Below are 14,351 nucleotides of genomic sequence, written 5' to 3'. Positions count from 1 at the left end.
CTTTTGTCGATCGCCATACGTCCTTGGGGATTATCATTGATCGGTGTCCTCTAAAAATGGCGGCTCTCAATTGGAAATCTGTCACCGAGAAGATACAGGGGGCTCTGATGGTCCATGAGCAGCGCTCTGCTACCATTTTGCAAAAAGTCCGAATTTTAGACACCTACGTCCTATGTAAAGCTTATTATGTTGCTCAGCTGTTCCCACTTCCCATGATGGTGGCGAAAAGGTTGCGCCAATTGTCTAGCAGGTTTATATGGAAGGGCCATCTATTCAAGTTACGTTACGAGGTAATGACGAAACCGCGTCTCTCCGGAGGCTTGGGCCTCTCTGACATTACTCGCAAGGCGTCTGCTTTGTACGTCCGCCGAACGACTCTAATTGTTACGCAAGAAGTGACTTCAATTACATCCAGGCTTTTTACTGTTGTGCGTCCGGCGAGCCTTGCTCCACCTGTCGATGTCGGACGCCTAAATTTTAAGTTGAAACACATTCGGGAATTTTACATTGCGGTGAGTTACCTCGGTGACGTCTTCTTGCGGCGACCGGTGCCAACGACCAAGAGCTTGATTGCCCGCTGGGAGGGGCTGGCCAGTCCCAATCCAATAGAACTGGCGTCTCCATCCGTGTCCTGGAGGAACGTCTGGAAGAACGTTAGTCTGCCGATCCACTCTATGGCCGTGGCGTCCACGTGGTATAGGGTAATAAATAATTTGGTTCCCACCAATGTACGACTGCACCGTATTGGTCTTTCTGACACGGACACCTGTACTCGGTGTGGTCTCCTGGATACCCTTGAACATCGATTCACCTGCTGTGGGCACCTTGCTAATTGGCGTTGGCTCAGGAAACAACTTGCTTTTGTCACTAGGTCTGCTGAAGCCGCTTATACTATTGACATCATCGTCCGGCCCGATTCTTCCTTTTTTCCGCGGACGAAGCTCCATACCGTCATGTGGTTGATTGGCCATTTCGTACATTTTGTCAACAGTTGTCATGAAGAGGATGGACACCTAGCGTTTCGGCAGTACATGCTTACTGCTTACTGGCAGCGCTTGCGATTGCCAGGCCTCCGAGATGATTTTGCCAATATGCTTAGCCTGACATTTGAAAGAGAGGGTGTTGGCTAAGGTCACCTGTGTGAGCCATTTTCTTTTATACTGTTTCTGAATTTGCCGCCTTTATGTATGTTTCTTCTCTACACCAGGACTGAAGTTTTCGTGTTTTTAACCTTTATTTCAGTAAGCAATCTACATTATATTGTCATGTTTTAGGATTTTAATTTCAGTACTGTACTTCTTTTGAAGTGGCTGTGTGGTGGATATCCTTTAATATTTTTTTCAATAGATATATTCGTTCGAGTGGTAGAGTGTCTGCTTCAAAAAAAAAAAAAGTCGGTAGAGCATTAGGCTTTTAACCTAAGGGTCCAAAAAAAAAAAAAAAAAAGGGGTATGATTCCTGCTTAGGGTGCAGGAGGTCCCGGGTTCAAATCCCGGACGAGCCCTAGCGTTTTGTGCAAACTGATCGCACGTCAGTGGCTGAGTCAGCGCAAAAAGCTCGCCGTCAATATCAAATGAATTTCTTATTCGATGTGAGCAATTGACACTCGGGTCCGACGCGTGAAGGCGATTACGAAGGTTTCGGGTACAGATGGTAGCAGATGCATGTTAGTACGTCTTGCTTAAAGTGATGAAAAAGTGTTTCCGCCCGGGATCGAACCGGGGACCTTCTGCGTGTTAGGCAGACGTGATAACCGCTACACCACGGAAACTGCTTGTGTGCACCTTACTTCACAGACAACTTGTAGTGATGTTGCCATCGTAACTAAAAAATTCAATAAATGTGGTACTTGCAAAACGAAGGGACATGCAGCAGATCCACACACGACGTGGCTCATTGGAGGACAATACGACATAGGCAGGAAAATACTGTTCCCGCCCGGGATCGAACCGGGGACCTTCTGCGTGTGAAGCAGACGTGATAACCGCTACACTACGGAAACGACGGACCCCAGGAGTCCATCCTTGTTCACTCGAACTTGCCTCAGACTTTCTCTCGTCCGCGAATGCACACACGACAGTTCTTTTGTCAGCCTGGAACCCATCACAGCCGAGGGCTCAAGAAGTCTTCGGGGTGCTCGAGAGGGTGTCTGCCGTAGCACCCCTAACGAGATAGCGGCGTTTCGCGCAGTCGTTATTGCAAGTCATATCAGCAAAAGCAATCACTTTCTCAGCAGCAGGCAGTGCGAGCCCAGCGGCAGCTCTACATGAAGGTACCAGTAGCCCAGGAAGGCCGCCGACCGCGGGAATTCGCACCGCCCCCATCCCGCCAGCGTACACGAGACTTCCAGGGCACCCTGGACGACATCGAGGGACTGGAATAATTGGCATTCGCCGTGTCACAGGGCTCGTTGGTCTAGGGGTATGATTCCTGCTTAGGGTGCAGGAGGTCCCGGGTTCAAATCCCGGACGAGCCCTAGCGTTTTGTGCAAACTGATCGCACGTCAGTGGCTGAGTCAGCGCAAAAAGCTCGCCGTCAATATCAAATGAATTTCTTATTCGATGTGAGCAATTGACACTCGGGTCCGACGCGTGAAGGCGATTACGAAGGTTTCGGGTACAGATGGTAGCAGATGCATGTTAGTACGTCTTGCTTAAAGTGATGAAAAAGTGTTTCCGCCCGGGATCGAACCGGGGACCTTCTGCGTGTTAGGCAGACGTGATAACCGCTACACCACGGAAACTGCTTGTGTGCACCTTACTTCACAGACAACTTGTAGTGATGTTGCCATCGTAACTAAAAAATTCAATAAATGTGGTACTTGCAAAACGAAGGGACATGCAGCAGATCCACACACGACGTGGCTCATTGGAGGACAATACGACATAGGCAGGAAAATACTGTTCCCGCCCGGGATCGAACCGGGGACCTTCTGCGTGTGAAGCAGACGTGATAACCGCTACACTACGGAAACGACGGACCCCAGGAGTCCATCCTTGTTCACTCGAACTTGCCTCAGACTTTCTCTCGTCCGCGAATGCACACACGACAGTTCTTTTGTCAGCCTGGAACCCATCACAGCCGAGGGCTCAAGAAGTCTTCGGGGTGCTCGAGAGGGTGTCTGCCGTAGCACCCCTAACGAGATAGCGGCGTTTCGCGCAGTCGTTATTGCAAGTCATATCAGCAAAAGCAATCACTTTCTCAGCAGCAGGCAGTGCGAGCCCAGCGGCAGCTCTACATGAAGGTACCAGTAGCCCAGGAAGGCCGCCGACCGCGGGAATTCGCACCGCCCCCATCCCGCCAGCGTACACGAGACTTCCAGGGCACCCTGGACGACATCGAGGGACTGGAATAATTGGCATTCGCCGTGTCACAGGGCTCGTTGGTCTAGGGGTATGATTCCTGCTTAGGGTGCAGGAGGTCCCGGGTTCAAATCCCGGACGAGCCCTAGCGTTTTGTGCAAACTGATCGCACGTCAGTGGCTGAGTCAGCGCAAAAAGCTCGCCGTCAATATCAAATGAATTTCTTATTCGATGTGAGCAATTGACACTCGGGTCCGACGCGTGAAGGCGATTACGAAGGTTTCGGGTACAGATGGTAGCAGATGCATGTTAGTACGTCTTGCTTAAAGTGATGAAAAAGTGTTTCCGCCCGGGATCGAACCGGGGACCTTCTGCGTGTTAGGCAGACGTGATAACCGCTACACCACGGAAACTGCTTGTGTGCACCTTACTTCACAGACAACTTGTAGTGATGTTGCCATCGTAACTAAAAAATTCAATAAATGTGGTACTTGCAAAACGAAGGGACATGCAGCAGATCCACACACGACGTGGCTCATTGGAGGACAATACGACATAGGCAGGAAAATACTGTTCCCGCCCGGGATCGAACCGGGGAGCTTCTGCGTGTGAAGCAGACGTGATAACCGCTACACTACGGAAACGACGGACCCCAGGAGTCCATCCTTGTTCACTCGAACTTGCCTCAGACTTTCTCTCGTCCGCGAATGCACACACGACAGTTCTTTTGTCAGCCTGGAACCCATCACAGCCGAGGGCTCAAGAAGTCTTCGGGGTGCTCGAGAGGGTGTCTGCCGTAGCACCCCTAACGAGATAGCGGCGTTTCGCGCAGTCGTTATTGCAAGTCATATCAGCAAAAGCAATCACTTTCTCAGCAGCAGGCAGTGCGAGCCCAGCGGCAGCTCTACATGAAGGTACCAGTAGCCCAGGAAGGCCGCCGACCGCGGGAATTCGCACCGCCCCCATCCCGCCAGCGTACACGAGACTTCCAGGGCACCCTGGACGACATCGAGGGACTGGAATAATTGGCATTCGCCGTGTCACAGGGCTCGTTGGTCTAGGGGTATGATTCCTGCTTAGGGTGCAGGAGGTCCCGGGTTCAAATCCCGGACGAGCCCTAGCGTTTTGTGCAAACTGATCGCACGTCAGTGGCTGAGTCAGCGCAAAAAGCTCGCCGTCAATATCAAATGAATTTCTTATTCGATGTGAGCAATTGACACTCGGGTCCGACGCGTGAAGGCGATTACGAAGGTTTCGGGTACAGATGGTAGCAGATGCATGTTAGTACGTCTTGCTTAAAGTGATGAAAAAGTGTTTCCGCCCGGGATCGAACCGGGGACCTTCTGCGTGTTAGGCAGACGTGATAACCGCTACACCACGGAAACTGCTTGTGTGCACCTTACTTCACAGACAACTTGTAGTGATGTTGCCATCGTAACTAAAAAATTCAATAAATGTGGTACTTGCAAAACGAAGGGACATGCAGCAGATCCACACACGACGTGGCTCATTGGAGGACAATACGACATAGGCAGGAAAATACTGTTCCCGCCCGGGATCGAACCGGGGACCTTCTGCGTGTGAAGCAGACGTGATAACCGCTACACTACGGAAACGACGGACCCCAGGAGTCCATCCTTGTTCACTCGAACTTGCCTCAGACTTTCTCTCGTCCGCGAATGCACACACGACAGTTCTTTTGTCAGCCTGGAACCCATCACAGCCGAGGGCTCAAGAAGTCTTCGGGGTGCTCGAGAGGGTGTCTGCCGTAGCACCCCTAACGAGATAGCGGCGTTTCGCGCAGTCGTTATTGCAAGTCATATCAGCAAAAGCAATCACTTTCTCAGCAGCAGGCAGTGCGAGCCCAGCGGCAGCTCTACATGAAGGTACCAGTAGCCCAGGAAGGCCGCCGACCGCGGGAATTCGCACCGCCCCCATCCCGCCAGCGTACACGAGACTTCCAGGGCACCCTGGACGACATCGAGGGACTGGAATAATTGGCATTCGCCGAGTCACAGGGCTCGTTGGTCTAGGGGTATGATTCCTGCTTAGGGTGCAGGAGGTCCCGGGTTCAAATCCCGGACGAGCCCTAGCGTTTTGTGCAAACTGATCGCACGTCAGTGGCTGAGTCAGCGCAAAAAGCTCGCCGTCAATATCAAATGAATTTCTTATTCGATGTGAGCAATTGACACTCGGGTCCGACGCGTGAAGGCGATTACGAAGGTTTCGGGTACAGATGGTAGCAGATGCATGTTAGTACGTCTTGCTTAAAGTGATGAAAAAGTGTTTCCGCCCGGGATCGAACCGGGGACCTTCTGCGTGTTAGGCAGACGTGATAACCGCTACACCACGGAAACTGCTTGTGTGCACCTTACTTCACAGACAACTTGTAGTGATGTTGCCATCGTAACTAAAAAATTCAATAAATGTGGTACTTGCAAAACGAAGGGACATGCAGCAGATCCACACACGACGTGGCTCATTGGAGGACAATACGACATAGGCAGGAAAATACTGTTCCCGCCCGGGATCGAACCGGGGACCTTCTGCGTGTGAAGCAGACGTGATAACCGCTACACTACGGAAACGACGGACCCCAGGAGTCCATCCTTGTTCACTCGAACTTGCCTCAGACTTTCTCTCGTCCGCGAATGCACACACGACAGTTCTTTTGTCAGCCTGGAACCCATCACAGCCGAGGGCTCAAGAAGTCTTCGGGGTGCTCGAGAGGGTGTCTGCCGTAGCACCCCTAACGAGATAGCGGCGTTTCGCGCAGTCGTTATTGCAAGTCATATCAGCAAAAGCAATCACTTTCTCAGCAGCAGGCAGTGCGAGCCCAGCGGCAGCTCTACATGAAGGTACCAGTAGCCCAGGAAGGCCGCCGACCGCGGGAATTCGCACCGCCCCCATCCCGCCAGCGTACACGAGACTTCCAGGGCACCCTGGACGACATCGAGGGACTGGAATAATTGGCATTCGCCGTGTCACAGGGCTCGTTGGTCTAGGGGTATGATTCCTGCTTAGGGTGCAGGAGGTCCCGGGTTCAAATCCCGGACGAGCCCTAGCGTTTTGTGCAAACTGATCGCACGTCAGTGGCTGAGTCAGCGCAAAAAGCTCGCCGTCAATATCAAATGAATTTCTTATTCGATGTGAGCAATTGACACTCGGGTCCGACGCGTGAAGGCGATTACGAAGGTTTCGGGTACAGATGGTAGCAGATGCATGTTAGTACGTCTTGCTTAAAGTGATGAAAAAGTGTTTCCGCCCGGGATCGAACCGGGGACCTTCTGCGTGTTAGGCAGACGTGATAACCGCTACACCACGGAAACTGCTTGTGTGCACCTTACTTCACAGACAACTTGTAGTGATGTTGCCATCGTAACTAAAAAATTCAATAAATGTGGTACTTGCAAAACGAAGGGACATGCAGCAGATCCACACACGACGTGGCTCATTGGAGGACAATACGACATAGGCAGGAAAATACTGTTCCCGCCCGGGATCGAATCGGGGACCTTCTGCGTGTGAAGCAGACGTGATAACCGCTACACTACGGAAACGACGGACCCCAGGAGTCCATCCTTGTTCACTCGAACTTGCCTCAGACTTTCTCTCGTCCGCGAATGCACACACGACAGTTCTTTTGTCAGCCTGGAACCCATCACAGCCGAGGGCTCAAGAAGTCTTCGGGGTGCTCGAGAGGGTGTCTGCCGTAGCACCCCTAACGAGATAGCGGCGTTTCGCGCAGTCGTTATTGCAAGTCATATCAGCAAAAGCAATCACTTTCTCAGCAGCAGGCAGTGCGAGCCCAGCGGCAGCTCTACATGAAGGTACCAGTAGCCCAGGAAGGCCGCCGACCGCGGGAATTCGCACCGCCCCCATCCCGCCAGCGTACACGAGACTTCCAGGGCACCCTGGACGACATCGAGGGACTGGAATAATTGGCATTCGCCGTGTCACAGGGCTCGTTGGTCTAGGGGTATGATTCCTGCTTAGGGTGCAGGAGGTCCCGGGTTCAAATCCCGGACGAGCCCTAGCGTTTTGTGCAAACTGATCGCACGTCAGTGGCTGAGTCAGCGCAAAAAGCTCGCCGTCAATATCAAATGAATTTCTTATTCGATGTGAGCAATTGACACTCGGGTCCGACGCGTGAAGGCGATTACGAAGGTTTCGGGTACAGATGGTAGCAGATGCATGTTAGTACGTCTTGCTTAAAGTGATGAAAAAGTGTTTCCGCCCGGGATCGAACCGGGGACCTTCTGCGTGTTAGGCAGACGTGATAACCGCTACACCACGGAAACTGCTTGTGTGCACCTTACTTCACAGACAACTTGTAGTGATGTTGCCATCGTAACTAAAAAATTCAATAAATGTGGTACTTGCAAAACGAAGGGACATGCAGCAGATCCACACACGACGTGGCTCATTGGAGGACAATACGACATAGGCAGGAAAATACTGTTCCCGCCCGGGATCGAACCGGGGACCTTCTGCGTGTGAAGCAGACGTGATAACCGCTACACTACGGAAACGACGGACCCCAGGAGTCCATCCTTGTTCACTCGAACTTGCCTCAGACTTTCTCTCGTCCGCGAATGCACACACGACAGTTCTTTTGTCAGCCTGGAACCCATCACAGCCGAGGGCTCAAGAAGTCTTCGGGGTGCTCGAGAGGGTGTCTGCCGTAGCACCCCTAACGAGATAGCGGCGTTTCGCGCAGTCGTTATTGCAAGTCATATCAGCAAAAGCAATCACTTTCTCAGCAGCAGGCAGTGCGAGCCCAGCGGCAGCTCTACATGAAGGTACCAGTAGCCCAGGAAGGCCGCCGACCGCGGGAATTCGCACCGCCCCCATCCCGCCAGCGTACACGAGACTTCCAGGGCACCCTGGACGACATCGAGGGACTGGAATAATTGGCATTCGCCGTGTCACAGGGCTCGTTGGTCTAGGGGTATGATTCCTGCTTAGGGTGCAGGAGGTCCCGGGTTCAAATCCCGGACGAGCCCTAGCGTTTTGTGCAAACTGATCGCACGTCAGTGGCTGAGTCAGCGCAAAAAGCTCGCCGTCAATATCAAATGAATTTCTTATTCGATGTGAGCAATTGACACTCGGGTCCGACGCGTGAAGGCGATTACGAAGGTTTCGGGTACAGATGGTAGCAGATGCATGTTAGTACGTCTTGCTTAAAGTGATGAAAAAGTGTTTCCGCCCGGGATCGAACCGGGGACCTTCTGCGTGTTAGGCAGACGTGATAACCGCTACACCACGGAAACTGCTTGTGTGCACCTTACTTCACAGACAACTTGTAGTGATGTTGCCATCGTAACTAAAAAATTCAATAAATGTGGTACTTGCAAAACGAAGGGACATGCAGCAGATCCACACACGACGTGGCTCATTGGAGGACAATACGACATAGGCAGGAAAATACTGTTCCCGCCCGGGATCGAACCGGGGACCTTCTGCGTGTGAAGCAGACGTGATAACCGCTACACTACGGAAACGACGGACCCCAGGAGTCCATCCTTGTTCACTCGAACTTGCCTCAGACTTTCTCTCGTCCGCGAATGCACACACGACAGTTCTTTTGTCAGCCTGGAACCCATCACAGCCGAGGGCTCAAGAAGTCTTCGGGGTGCTCGAGAGGGTGTCTGCCGTAGCACCCCTAACGAGATAGCGGCGTTTCGCGCAGTCGTTATTGCAAGTCATATCAGCAAAAGCAATCACTTTCTCAGCAGCAGGCAGTGCGAGCCCAGCGGCAGCTCTACATGAAGGTACCAGTAGCCCAGGAAGGCCGCCGACCGCGGGAATTCGCACCGCCCCCATCCCGCCAGCGTACACGAGACTTCCAGGGCACCCTGGACGACATCGAGGGACTGGAATAATTGGCATTCGCCGTGTCACAGGGCTCGTTGGTCTAGGGGTATGATTCCTGCTTAGGGTGCAGGAGGTCCCGGGTTCAAATCCCGGACGAGCCCTAGCGTTTTGTGCAAACTGATCGCACGTCAGTGGCTGAGTCAGCGCAAAAAGCTCGCCGTCAATATCAAATGAATTTCTTATTCGATGTGAGCAATTGACACTCGGGTCCGACGCGTGAAGGCGATTACGAAGGTTTCGGGTACAGATGGTAGCAGATGCATGTTAGTACGTCTTGCTTAAAGTGATGAAAAAGTGTTTCCGCCCGGGATCGAACCGGGGACCTTCTGCGTGTTAGGCAGACGTGATAACCGCTACACCACAGAAACTGCTTGTGTGCACCTTACTTCACAGACAACTTGTAGTGATGTTGCCATCGTAACTAAAAAATTCAATAAATGTGGTACTTGCAAAACGAAGGGACATGCAGCAGATCCACACACGACGTGGCTCATTGGAGGACAATACGACATAGGCAGGAAAATACTGTTCCCGCCCGGGATCGAACCGGGGACCTTCTGCGTGTGAAGCAGACGTGATAACCGCTACACTACGGAAACGACGGACCCCAGGAGTCCATCCTTGTTCACTCGAACTTGCCTCAGACTTTCTCTCGTCCGCGAATGCACACACGACAGTTCTTTTGTCAGCCTGGAACCCATCACAGCCGAGGGCTCAAGAAGTCTTCGGGGTGCTCGAGAGGGTGTCTGCCGTAGCACCCCTAACGAGATAGCGGCGTTTCGCGCAGTCGTTATTGCAAGTCATATCAGCAAAAGCAATCACTTTCTCAGCAGCAGGCAGTGCGAGCCCAGCGGCAGCTCTACATGAAGGTACCAGTAGCCCAGGAAGGCCGCCGACCGCGGGAATTCGCACCGCCCCCATCCCGCCAGCGTACACGAGACTTCCAGGGCACCCTGGACGACATCGAGGGACTGGAATAATTGGCATTCGCCGTGTCACAGGGCTCGTTGGTCTAGGGGTATGATTCCTGCTTAGGGTGCAGGAGGTCCCGGGTTCAAATCCCGGACGAGCCCTAGCGTTTTGTGCAAACTGATCGCACGTCAGTGGCTGAGTCAGCGCAAAAAGCTCGCCGTCAATATCAAATGAATTTCTTATTCGATGTGAGCAATTGACACTCGGGTCCGACGCGTGAAGGCGATTACGAAGGTTTCGGGTACAGATGGTAGCAGATGCATGTTAGTACGTCTTGCTTAAAGTGATGAAAAAGTGTTTCCGCCCGGGATCGAACCGGGGACCTTCTGCGTGTTAGGCAGACGTGATAACCGCTACACCACGGAAACTGCTTGTGTGCACCTTACTTCACAGACAACTTGTAGTGATGTTGCCATCGTAACTAAAAAATTCAATAAATGTGGTACTTGCAAAACGAAGGGACATGCAGCAGATCCACACACGACGTGGCTCATTGGAGGACAATACGACATAGGCAGGAAAATACTGTTCCCGCCCGGGATCGAACCGGGGACCTTCTGCGTGTGAAGCAGACGTGATAACCGCTACACTACGGAAACGACGGACCCCAGGAGTCCATCCTTGTTCACTCGAACTTGCCTCAGACTTTCTCTCGTCCGCGAATGCACACACGACAGTTCTTTTGTCAGCCTGGAACCCATCACAGCCGAGGGCTCAAGAAGTCTTCGGGGTGCTCGAGAGGGTGTCTGCCGTAGCACCCCTAACGAGATAGCGGCGTTTCGCGCAGTCGTTATTGCAAGTCATATCAGCAAAAGCAATCACTTTCTCAGCAGCAGGCAGTGCGAGCCCAGCGGCAGCTCTACATGAAGGTACCAGTAGCCCAGGAAGGCCGCCGACCGCGGGAATTCGCACCGCCCCCATCCCGCCAGCGTACACGAGACTTCCAGGGCACCCTGGACGACATCGAGGGACTGGAATAATTGGCATTCGCCGTGTCACAGGGCTCGTTGGTCTAGGGGTATGATTCCTGCTTAGGGTGCAGGAGGTCCCGGGTTCAAATCCCGGACGAGCCCTAGCGTTTTGTGCAAACTGATCGCACGTCAGTGGCTGAGTCAGCGCAAAAAGCTCGCCGTCAATATCAAATGAATTTCTTATTCGATGTGAGCAATTGACACTCGGGTCCGACGCGTGAAGGCGATTACGAAGGTTTCGGGTACAGATGGTAGCAGATGCATGTTAGTACGTCTTGCTTAAAGTGATGAAAAAGTGTTTCCGCCCGGGATCGAACCGGGGACCTTCTGCGTGTTAGGCAGACGTGATAACAGCTACACCACGGAAACTGCTTGTGTGCACCTTACTTCACAGACAACTTGTAGTGATGTTGCCATCGTAACTAAAAAATTCAATAAATGTGGTACTTGCAAAACGAAGGGACATGCAGCAGATCCACACACGACGTGGCTCATTGGAGGACAATACGACATAGGCAGGAAAATACTGTTCCCGCCCGGGATCGAACCGGGGACCTTCTGCGTGTGAAGCAGACGTGATAACCGCTACACTACGGAAACGACGGACCCCAGGAGTCCATCCTTGTTCACTCGAACTTGCCTCAGACTTTCTCTCGTCCGCGAATGCACACACGACAGTTCTTTTGTCAGCCTGGAACCCATCACAGCCGAGGGCTCAAGAAGTCTTCGGGGTGCTCGAGAGGGTGTCTGCCGTAGCACCCCTAACGAGATAGCGGCGTTTCGCGCAGTCGTTATTGCAAGTCATATCAGCAAAAGCAATCACTTTCTCAGCAGCAGGCAGTGCGAGCCCAGCGGCAGCTCTACATGAAGGTACCAGTAGCCCAGGAAGGCCGCCGACCGCGGGAATTCGCACCGCCCCCATCCCGCCAGCGTACACGAGACTTCCAGGGCACCCTGGACGACATCGAGGGACTGGAATAATTGGCATTCGCCGTGTCACGGGGCTCGTTGGTCTAGGGGTAAGTTCCGCTTTAGACGCCGTGCAGTGTGGACGTGCCTAGTCTTCCGCTCCGCCGTAGCGTTACGTATAGTGGACTATCGTTTTTGTTTACGTGTTGTTTTGCAACTTCTGTGAGTGTTTCTCCGTCGTTGTTTCGTACCTTGTGTTACTTTCTGTACTTATTTCGGTGTTTTTTTGTGTAGCGGTTTCGACCGCATATTTTGAAAATGTCGTCCCAGGTTATTCCTCGTCAGGCTACAGTTAGTTTTGCTTTTGACAAGTCAACCCGCCATGTGCAACCTAGTTCTCTTGAGATTCATGATTGGTTGGTAGATACCTTTGGTGTTCATTCGGATCAGGTGCACACTGCTTATTTTGATACCGAACTGTATGTTTTCTTTGTTAAGTTTATGGACCCACTTCAGGTTGATAAAATTCTTTCTAAATATGGTCATCAAGTTCTCTTTCGGCATCGGGATGATTCTGTAAGTACCGTGCTGCTTTCCAATGCTTCCATCACGTATACCAATGTTCGTGTTTACAACCTTCCACCGGAGGTGAATAATGTCTATCTTAAGGAGGGTCTACAGAAGTATGGTGATGTAAAGAGCATTCGCCTTGAACGCTGGTCAAGCCAACATCGCCTGCAATGTTACAGTGGTCTTCGTTCAGTCGAAATGCACGTTAAGCAGAATATTCCATCTCACCTGCAGATCGGTGGATATCGTGTCCATGTAACATATAGTGGTCAGGTGGGCACCTGTTTTTTGTGCAATGAAAGTGGTCACGTGCGTACCGACTGTCCGCGGAGAGTTTTTGTTTTAAAAAATTCTCTCGAACAGCGTCGCAAGTTAACGGTCGCTGACCTCGTTGCAGGTGGTTCTGCTCTTGGTGTAGCACAGTCCAGTGGTAGTAGCGCCCCTCCACAGGTTTTGCGCACCCCTGATACAGAATTTCCTCCTTTGCGTGCTAAATCTGATGTTGTTCCGTCTGTCCCTCAGGTGGGTGTGCCACTTTTGAATAATAAGAGGCGTCGCCCACACGATGGAAATAGTACGGATGAGGATCTCCCTGAGATGCCCCAGTCCGAGCGACCGGCATCCTCCGAGCCACTGTGTACTGTAGCTGCTCCGTGCCCTCCTGAGGTAGCGGTTCCGGTGGCGGCTGCTGGCGCCCCTCCGGCCTCCGACGCAGCTTCTCTCGAGTCGGGTCGTCGGTCGGGCCTGTTGGCGCCGTCTTCCGAACCGACTTCGATGTCGCAACAAGTGGAGCCGCGACAACTTCCTGCTTCGCTGCCCCATACCTCTGCCAGCGGAGCTGCTCCGCTTCCTTCCAACTCTGCGGCCTCGGACCTTCCTGCTCACGTTTCGCCTCCGTGCAGTCCATGTTTGCCGGAAGCTAGTGCAGGTGTTGACCATTCCGTTTTGTCGGATGTTTCCCCCGCGACCCCGGATCCCGCATGTGGACCGGCGCGGGTGGTGTCGGATACAGAACTTGACCCTCCTACGTCACCGGCGGCTGAAGTTTCCTTGCCCGTCAGCCGACGCAAGTTACGCGTTCAGCCGAACGTTAATGCTGTTCGTAAAAAACCGAAACGTAAGGGATCCGCGGAACGGGGTAGCAGTCCCCCTCCCTCGGATGCCTCTGTCACCCCTGCTATGGACTGTGACGCTGGTGCGTCGGTGTAGGTGATTTGTTTTCTCGCTTTTCTCTCTATGGTTCAAGCATACACCTTTCTTACCTTAAATGTTAACCGTATTGAGTCCGACGTTCGCATTGCCTCTTTGCGGCAGTTTATTTACGACGCCTGTGCGGACGTAGTGTTTTTGCAGGAAGTGTTGTTTTCTGATCTCTCTCTACCTGGATTTCAAACTGTTTTTAATGTCGCGCCGGAATATTCAACAGGAACTGCTCTTTTCTTTCGAGAGGGCATTCCTATTACTGACATTAAATTCCTTGACTCTGGCCGTGGGATTGGTTGTCGTCTTTTTGATCTCCGCCTCGTTGTTTTGTATGCCCCCTCTGGTTCGGGTCACAGTGTGGCTCGATCGCGCTTTTATAAAGAAGAGCTTATTTATCTTTTGCGCCAGAGTCCTCGGAGTCTCCTGCTCGGAGGCGATTTTAATTGTGTTTTACGCCCTGCAGACCAGTCCCCCAATTTTAATTATTGCCGTGATTTACATGACTTAGTTCGTACGATGCATCTGCGTGATGTTTGGGAACACAAAT

The 14,351-nt window shown here is 52.3% G+C and overlaps 32 non-coding genes across 32 annotated transcripts; 10 read left to right on the top strand and 22 right to left on the bottom strand.

Annotated features, from left to right (window-relative positions):
* Nucleotides 1-1,698: 1,698 nt before the first annotated feature.
* Trnav-aac lies at nt 1,699-1,771 on the bottom strand. Its single transcript has one exon. It is a non-coding gene; the product is annotated as a tRNA-Val (tRNA).
* A 158-nt stretch (nt 1,772-1,929) lies between these two features.
* Trnav-cac lies at nt 1,930-2,002 on the bottom strand. The gene has a single exon. It is a non-coding gene; the product is annotated as a tRNA-Val (tRNA).
* A 402-nt stretch (nt 2,003-2,404) lies between these two features.
* On the top strand, nt 2,405-2,476 carry Trnap-agg. Its single transcript has one exon. It is a non-coding gene; the product is annotated as a tRNA-Pro (tRNA).
* Nucleotides 2,477-2,670: 194 nt separating this feature from the next.
* On the bottom strand, nt 2,671-2,743 carry Trnav-aac. The gene has a single exon. It is a non-coding gene; the product is annotated as a tRNA-Val (tRNA).
* A 158-nt stretch (nt 2,744-2,901) lies between these two features.
* Trnav-cac lies at nt 2,902-2,974 on the bottom strand. Its single transcript has one exon. It is a non-coding gene; the product is annotated as a tRNA-Val (tRNA).
* A 402-nt stretch (nt 2,975-3,376) lies between these two features.
* Trnap-agg lies at nt 3,377-3,448 on the top strand. The gene has a single exon. It is a non-coding gene; the product is annotated as a tRNA-Pro (tRNA).
* Nucleotides 3,449-3,642: 194 nt separating this feature from the next.
* Nucleotides 3,643-3,715, bottom strand: Trnav-aac. The gene has a single exon. It is a non-coding gene; the product is annotated as a tRNA-Val (tRNA).
* Nucleotides 3,716-3,873: 158 nt separating this feature from the next.
* On the bottom strand, nt 3,874-3,946 carry Trnav-cac. Its single transcript has one exon. It is a non-coding gene; the product is annotated as a tRNA-Val (tRNA).
* Nucleotides 3,947-4,348: 402 nt separating this feature from the next.
* Trnap-agg lies at nt 4,349-4,420 on the top strand. The gene has a single exon. It is a non-coding gene; the product is annotated as a tRNA-Pro (tRNA).
* Nucleotides 4,421-4,614: 194 nt separating this feature from the next.
* Nucleotides 4,615-4,687, bottom strand: Trnav-aac. The gene has a single exon. It is a non-coding gene; the product is annotated as a tRNA-Val (tRNA).
* Nucleotides 4,688-4,845: 158 nt separating this feature from the next.
* Nucleotides 4,846-4,918, bottom strand: Trnav-cac. Its single transcript has one exon. It is a non-coding gene; the product is annotated as a tRNA-Val (tRNA).
* A 402-nt stretch (nt 4,919-5,320) lies between these two features.
* Trnap-agg lies at nt 5,321-5,392 on the top strand. The gene has a single exon. It is a non-coding gene; the product is annotated as a tRNA-Pro (tRNA).
* A 194-nt stretch (nt 5,393-5,586) lies between these two features.
* Trnav-aac lies at nt 5,587-5,659 on the bottom strand. Its single transcript has one exon. It is a non-coding gene; the product is annotated as a tRNA-Val (tRNA).
* A 158-nt stretch (nt 5,660-5,817) lies between these two features.
* On the bottom strand, nt 5,818-5,890 carry Trnav-cac. The gene has a single exon. It is a non-coding gene; the product is annotated as a tRNA-Val (tRNA).
* Nucleotides 5,891-6,292: 402 nt separating this feature from the next.
* On the top strand, nt 6,293-6,364 carry Trnap-agg. Its single transcript has one exon. It is a non-coding gene; the product is annotated as a tRNA-Pro (tRNA).
* Nucleotides 6,365-6,558: 194 nt separating this feature from the next.
* On the bottom strand, nt 6,559-6,631 carry Trnav-aac. The gene has a single exon. It is a non-coding gene; the product is annotated as a tRNA-Val (tRNA).
* Nucleotides 6,632-6,789: 158 nt separating this feature from the next.
* On the bottom strand, nt 6,790-6,862 carry Trnav-cac. The gene has a single exon. It is a non-coding gene; the product is annotated as a tRNA-Val (tRNA).
* Nucleotides 6,863-7,264: 402 nt separating this feature from the next.
* Trnap-agg lies at nt 7,265-7,336 on the top strand. Its single transcript has one exon. It is a non-coding gene; the product is annotated as a tRNA-Pro (tRNA).
* A 194-nt stretch (nt 7,337-7,530) lies between these two features.
* Nucleotides 7,531-7,603, bottom strand: Trnav-aac. Its single transcript has one exon. It is a non-coding gene; the product is annotated as a tRNA-Val (tRNA).
* A 158-nt stretch (nt 7,604-7,761) lies between these two features.
* Nucleotides 7,762-7,834, bottom strand: Trnav-cac. The gene has a single exon. It is a non-coding gene; the product is annotated as a tRNA-Val (tRNA).
* A 402-nt stretch (nt 7,835-8,236) lies between these two features.
* Nucleotides 8,237-8,308, top strand: Trnap-agg. Its single transcript has one exon. It is a non-coding gene; the product is annotated as a tRNA-Pro (tRNA).
* Nucleotides 8,309-8,502: 194 nt separating this feature from the next.
* Nucleotides 8,503-8,575, bottom strand: Trnav-aac. Its single transcript has one exon. It is a non-coding gene; the product is annotated as a tRNA-Val (tRNA).
* Nucleotides 8,576-8,733: 158 nt separating this feature from the next.
* On the bottom strand, nt 8,734-8,806 carry Trnav-cac. Its single transcript has one exon. It is a non-coding gene; the product is annotated as a tRNA-Val (tRNA).
* A 402-nt stretch (nt 8,807-9,208) lies between these two features.
* Trnap-agg lies at nt 9,209-9,280 on the top strand. The gene has a single exon. It is a non-coding gene; the product is annotated as a tRNA-Pro (tRNA).
* Nucleotides 9,281-9,474: 194 nt separating this feature from the next.
* On the bottom strand, nt 9,475-9,547 carry Trnav-aac. Its single transcript has one exon. It is a non-coding gene; the product is annotated as a tRNA-Val (tRNA).
* A 158-nt stretch (nt 9,548-9,705) lies between these two features.
* Trnav-cac lies at nt 9,706-9,778 on the bottom strand. Its single transcript has one exon. It is a non-coding gene; the product is annotated as a tRNA-Val (tRNA).
* A 402-nt stretch (nt 9,779-10,180) lies between these two features.
* Nucleotides 10,181-10,252, top strand: Trnap-agg. Its single transcript has one exon. It is a non-coding gene; the product is annotated as a tRNA-Pro (tRNA).
* A 194-nt stretch (nt 10,253-10,446) lies between these two features.
* Nucleotides 10,447-10,519, bottom strand: Trnav-aac. The gene has a single exon. It is a non-coding gene; the product is annotated as a tRNA-Val (tRNA).
* Nucleotides 10,520-10,677: 158 nt separating this feature from the next.
* Nucleotides 10,678-10,750, bottom strand: Trnav-cac. The gene has a single exon. It is a non-coding gene; the product is annotated as a tRNA-Val (tRNA).
* A 402-nt stretch (nt 10,751-11,152) lies between these two features.
* Trnap-agg lies at nt 11,153-11,224 on the top strand. Its single transcript has one exon. It is a non-coding gene; the product is annotated as a tRNA-Pro (tRNA).
* Nucleotides 11,225-11,418: 194 nt separating this feature from the next.
* Nucleotides 11,419-11,491, bottom strand: Trnav-aac. The gene has a single exon. It is a non-coding gene; the product is annotated as a tRNA-Val (tRNA).
* A 158-nt stretch (nt 11,492-11,649) lies between these two features.
* Nucleotides 11,650-11,722, bottom strand: Trnav-cac. Its single transcript has one exon. It is a non-coding gene; the product is annotated as a tRNA-Val (tRNA).
* Nucleotides 11,723-14,351: the final 2,629 nt, after the last annotated feature.

The sequence above is a fragment of the Schistocerca piceifrons genome, unplaced genomic scaffold (assembly GCF_021461385.2).
Source record: "Schistocerca piceifrons isolate TAMUIC-IGC-003096 unplaced genomic scaffold, iqSchPice1.1 HiC_scaffold_538, whole genome shotgun sequence".
NCBI lineage: Eukaryota > Metazoa > Arthropoda > Insecta > Orthoptera > Acrididae > Schistocerca > Schistocerca piceifrons.
The sequence above is the reverse complement of the archived record's forward strand: the minus strand, read 5'-3'. Positions and strand labels throughout refer to the sequence as shown.